Raw genomic sequence first — 6,041 nt, 5'->3', positions numbered from 1 at the left:
ATTTGATGAATGTTTACTATAATGTATAAGGGATGTTATAAGTATAAATGAATAAAACACGACTATATCTTTTCTAAACATTTCTAAACGATATACTCGTGTTTTATTCATTTATACTTATAACATCTCTTACAAATGAAAAAAAGAATACATATTTTTGTTATAGAATTTTTATTTGAAGTGCTATAATTGAATTAATTTAATCGTGGTTAATTCAATTATCGGCCATGAATAATTTTCTCGTATTTATTCGTACTTTCTCGACTGAATATATGATTCGCAACTAAAGTACGAATAAATACGAGAAAATTATTCATGTCCGACATGAATGAAAATTCGAATAAAAAAATGATGACTTTGTGACCGTCTCCGGTTGGCGAGACGGTTACCGGTGGGACGGAGAAGGTAAGGCCAGGTTCGATCAGAGGCGTGGTTCTAATAAATAAGAATTGTTTATTTTTAGCTATACAATTCCGAGTCGCGGGTTCTCGATTCGGCTCGATCGCGTCGACGTTAGTTCACGCGGCGGCGCTTGCGACGAGCTGGGGGACGGAGGATGTGGAGGTAGTGAACGTTCTGCCCTGACGGTCTATAAGGCGAGTCGTGCGGGAGTCGTACAAGAAAATTCCGATGTGCAATAGGGCTCTGGCCTATTGGGCGCGGAGACACCTTATTGGCAAGGTAGGGCGCAAGATTCCTCTCGGCCTATTTCGGAAAGGAGGCTGGTAATCGGCACCGTGTGAACTATGGTCGACACGTGCACACCTCACGGATACAAAAAGAGCGTCTTGGATGTACGGTCCGGCGGTGTTTACACACTACTATGTACTGTACAAGAGCTGTCCACATTGCTCGCCGTGGCCTTTATATTGACAGACCGTACATCTTCGCTCGCGAGACGATTCACGGTTTCGCGGCCGCCTAGCGGTCGCGGTCGGAACTCGGCTTAAGGGGGGAGCCTGGTGTAACTAAATGAAAATCGAGGCATTTTTCGGGAATTTTTTTTAAAGAAAGTATTTGATAGATCTTTCTGAAACTTTCAGGATATTGTATTAACAGATTAAGGTATATAACAAAAAAAAAATATTAAAAAAGAGCGGCAAATAACAAAGTTATGCCCAGTCCGTTGGCGACGCAATTATTGCACTGCGGGCAACGTAGCGTCTTTTAGTTTCATCTGAAACGAAAAATCGAACAATTTTCTTTTAGTTTATGAGTGTACGCACAGAATGAAGAAATTTGAAACTTAAAAGATGCAAAATGAACAAATGGCGGCCTCTTGAATAAAAAGTTCACTGTTTCCAACGAAATTTTGCCTTAAATGTCTAAAAAAAAGTTATATATTTAAATAATATCATTATACTAGTAACTTAGTATTATGAAGAAAATGTTCACAAATATCCGTGCACAAGGCCAAGTCGATTGGTTGAATATTTTTTGAGTTACATTGCCCGCAAAGTATAAAACTGTCGTTTCGAGAGAAACACATTTGAAGTTTTGTGGTAGCCTGGCGCTCCGTAGCAAAATCGGCTATATCCGCTTTAATTTTTCGAATTTCGTTTTGCTGCTTTGGGAGCATATTATCGTGATGTTTAACTATTGATTTATGCAAAAAAAATCGATTTCTTCGACCCCCTACACTAGACTCCACCCCTTAAATGTGTAAAAAAAGTTATTTATTTAAACAATATCATTATACCAATAACTTAGCTCTGTGAAGAAAATGTTCACAAATATCCGTGCACAAGGCCAAGTCGATTGGGTGAATATTTTTGGAGTAATATTGCCCGCAAAGTGTGAAACTGTCGTTTCGAGAAAAACACATTTCAAGTTTTGTGGTAGCCTAGCGCTCCGTAGCAAAACCGGCTATATCCGCTTTAATTTTTCGAATTTCGTTTTGCGGCTTTGGGAACATATTGTCGTGATGTTCAACTATTGATTTATGCAAAAAAAAATCGATTTCTTCGATCCGCTACACCAGGCTCCCCCCTTAACCGATCTGCAGCGCATGCTCGAACGGCGCGTGACGTGGCTTCGTCACAACTTCATTTATTAATTATAAAAATTATAATTTATTATATTTCCTCCTTCTCTGTCTCCTCTACCCCTTCTTCCTCCTCTACCTCCTCTTCCTCCACTCCCTCCTTTTCCTCGACTTCCTCCTCTCCCTCCTCGCCCTCCTCTTCCATCTTTTCCTCCTCCATAAATTTATTTTCTTAATTTTTTTTTAAGTTGGCTGTACTGTAATATGAACAATAAACATAAATCTTATGTTAATTACTGCAATAATGACTAGACGTTTTCACACTTTCATGAAAATGTAAGAAATGGTTATCTACATACCTTCTGTCTGTATTCCACCGCTCTCTCCATCCATAAAGTTGCCGAGGATGGCGTCGGCGAACTCCGTCTCGAGGACGGAGCGCGTTCCTTTCGCGGACTCCGTCGCGAGGACGGAGTCCGTTCCTTTCGCGGACTCCGTTGTCGGAACTGAGGCTCCCTGCTGGGTGGACTCCGTCCTCGAGACGGAGTCCTTTCCTCTTCTGCATTCTGAATACTTGCTTTGTCAGACATCTAAAAACGAGTCGAAGAAACATTGAAATTATTGAACGTAAGAAAATGCAATAGAAGAATCAGAGTTGGGCAAAAAGTAAACTAATTACAAATTACAAATTACGATTAAAATGTAATTGTGTAATTGGTTACACAATCGTGTAATATTGTGTAATTGATTACACAATTACATTTTAATCGTAATTTGTAATTTATAATTAGATTACATTTTGCCCAATTCTGAGAAGAGTACACGATTATCAAGTTGGTACATTTGTGTACAATATAGGCTTCCTTTAGCCAAGATTTAGCGCAGGTGGAGAATCTTCAGATTTCTAAATACTGGAATTTCCAAGTTCGAAAGCTTTGAAATTCAAACATTTCCAATACTTGTAATTGTGAGGATATCAAGTTTCAAAATATCTGTATTTTCAAATGTGCAACATTTGTGGTTTTAAAATTTCCAATTTTTTCACTTCTAATATTTAGAAACTGTTTTCATCATTTGTCTTCATTTTCAACTAAAGGAAGACATTTCGCGGGTAAATTATAACATAACTTTCTTAGTCTACGTCAGAGATGGGCATTATCTACATAAAAAATTATTTAAATAACGTGTCGAATAAAAGATACTTTATCTTTATGCGTTATTCGAATCTTCGAATAACACGGTTTACGTATATTCGTTATTCGCAGCTTTGAATAACACGATTTATCTTCATTCGAAACATCACGGATAAATAAATTTATTCGAAGTGAATTTATTCGACGGGTGAAAGATAATTTTTTTATTCGAATTGAATTTAGTCGAAAGATAATTTCTGTCTTTGAGGATCTTTTATTCGAACTGTCGAATAAGATTTTCATCTTTGTCTGTAGTTTGTTCGACTTTTATTGGAAGACTTCGAATAACTGTTGACGCGCGATCTCGCCTCGAGCTGAGGTCCTCAGCCTGAGGACTTGAGCTATTCGGCGGCGGCTTTTGATTTTGATTCGAGCCTCGGCTAGAGAGCCATACAATCTTGCTTGCGGTGGATTATATTTATATTAATAGGATGTATGTAACACTTTCACATTTTCTATCGTATCGGCATGAACGTTTCAGTAACATAGGTACTGTTGAGATTTTTTAGATGGAACTGAATTTAAACACGATATAAATCGGATTATGTTTAGCATTATTACATTAGAAATGTTACATTCATATTTAATTATTTATAGTTCTAGAAATAATCCAATTTATACCGTGTTTGAACTCTTTTCAATCGAATGGATCTCGCAAGTTTATTAACAATCCATAAATTCCAAAAGTCGGAAAAGTCTTCGTCGGAAAAATTTCGAATACTATAAAAAAGTTAGGGTTTTGGAAGTTTGATGGACATTAATTTATTTATTGGTTAACTTTAGATAGATTGTGAAAATGCAAATAAACGGGAACACAAAATCACAATATCTTTTGTAAAACAAAATTTGATTATTATTCTTGTAATTATTATCATAACAAATTCTATTCAGTTTAATATACCCATATTACCCATGCTAACTGTATGCGGATTTTCGTAAATGTAAAATCGTACTATCGGTCTATTTATATTTTCGTGGAAACAAATGTAAAACACATCGTCATCTTTACATAATTTGTTTAATTTTAACTAATAAATCAGTTAATATCTGAAATATACTCCAAACCCTTGCTTCTTTTTGCGTTTTTGCTTTAAATGTTTTAAATTTTGCAAGTGTACGAAGACTTTCGTGATTGACTGTATACTGTACGTATACCGTTACATTCAATTAAATTTGATGTGGCCAATTTTATAGTGTCCGTATTTCTGAAAACTTGTCCGTAAATAAGACCAATAGGACTATATCCACATTTTTTTTTTCAAATTTTTCAGTAACGCCGTGCTACTATGAAATTGTAGTTGTTCAGAACAATTGCAAAATCAATGGTCAAAAATTTGTCTTCTTTAACTGAAATAATTTGTATTATGTAAGAGACGCGGCATCGCCGCGTGGTGATCACCGACGGGTCCGTACGACACGGCATTGTTGGACGTGCGGCGTTGCGTTTTCGACGAAGTCGCGTGACAAAAGTACGCGGATCACGCGGTCGCGCCCCAGCGTCGAAGATCGGACGATGGGCGAGATCGCGCGTCAAAAGTTATTCGAAGTCTTTGAATAAAAGTCGAACAAACTACGGACAAAGATGAAAACCTTATTCGACAGTTCGAATAAAAGGTCCTCGAAGACAGAAATTATCTTTCGAATAAAAAAATTATCTTTCACCCGTCGAATAAAATCACTTCGAATTTATTCATCCGTGATGTTTCGAATGAAGATAAATCGTGTTATTGAAAGCTGCGAATAACGAATAAACGTAAAGTATCTTTTATTCGAGTATATCTAGATATTATCTTTGCCCATCTCTGGTCTACATGAGAATGAATACACGAATCTCTGAGCGTGAAGCTGCATATCGACATTGCGAGGCTGCCGCGCGAGGCACGCTTCGCGGAGTGGAGAGTCTGGAGACTACCTCCATCATGATCACTTTGCGTGGGAGGCGCGTGCGACAGTCTCGCGCTACCTCCAGCATGATATTTGCGTCGCCCGAGCCATGCGATTTTTGATCATGGGGCTGCGAGGCACCTTTGAGCACGTCGAAAAATCGACAGCAGATGCCTCGTAAAATAAACATGGTCGAGGTAGTCTCTAGACTGTCCACTCCGCGAGGTGTGTCATACGAGGCAGCCTCGCAATGGCGATACGCAGCTTGAGAAACACGCGGACACTCAAACAATCACAGTTCACACGATAGATTTTACACAAAGAATTACAACAATACTATGACGGTAATGAAACTTCACCCGGACTTTGTCTAAATACAGTCTTGGGTTGGAAGTAAAATGTAGAAGTGTGTCAGTTAGTATGAAAATGGCGTCAGTCGAAAAAGAAAGAAATTGAACTTCACGTTTATTATGTATCATGTTGATATAATACGTAAAAAATAAGTAAAATGTAAATGAAAACTTTGAATTTAGACCACTTTCATAATAACAGGCACGTATAGTGAAAAGGGCAGGCGTAGGAAGCGTGAAGGTACTTACGATCTTTACTGGTCGACAGTTACGCGTGCTTCTGACTATCGAGGCTTTGTTGGCCTCGAGGGCCAGCGTTGCCAGAAAACAATTGCTGGCGTGATTCACGCACACATTACCACCACTCCTGTAGGTGATCCTACTACACAACTTGCGATTCTTTCCTGAAACCGCTGGGCTGGACCCAAACTGTCCTTCTCACTCGTTCAATATTTTGTATTTCACTTGCACCAAGGACCGAGCGACACATCTCGGCCCGCGTAAAAGTTCAAATGCGCAAAGGTGATACGTCAAAAGTATATGCACCGGATAATCCAAAATTCTTTCTTGGGTACATTTCTGCAATCCAAAAGTATTCCCGGAAGTACATACTCTATGTAAATGCATCAG

General features: G+C 38.3%; 1 long non-coding RNA gene across 1 annotated transcript; it reads right to left on the bottom strand.

The window, feature by feature from the left end:
- Positions 1-2,147: 2,147 nt before the first annotated feature.
- LOC143366857 (uncharacterized) lies at positions 2,148-2,633 on the bottom strand. Its single transcript, XR_013084836.1, has 2 exons — positions 2,344-2,633; positions 2,148-2,241 (listed from the first exon to the last, which is right to left on the bottom strand). It is a non-coding gene; the product is annotated as an uncharacterized LOC143366857 (long non-coding RNA).
- Positions 2,634-6,041: the final 3,408 nt, after the last annotated feature.

The sequence above is a fragment of the Andrena cerasifolii genome, chromosome 3 (assembly GCF_050908995.1).
Source record: "Andrena cerasifolii isolate SP2316 chromosome 3, iyAndCera1_principal, whole genome shotgun sequence".
NCBI classification, from domain to species: domain Eukaryota; kingdom Metazoa; phylum Arthropoda; class Insecta; order Hymenoptera; family Andrenidae; genus Andrena; species Andrena cerasifolii.
This window is presented reverse-complemented; position numbering and strand designations above follow the sequence as displayed.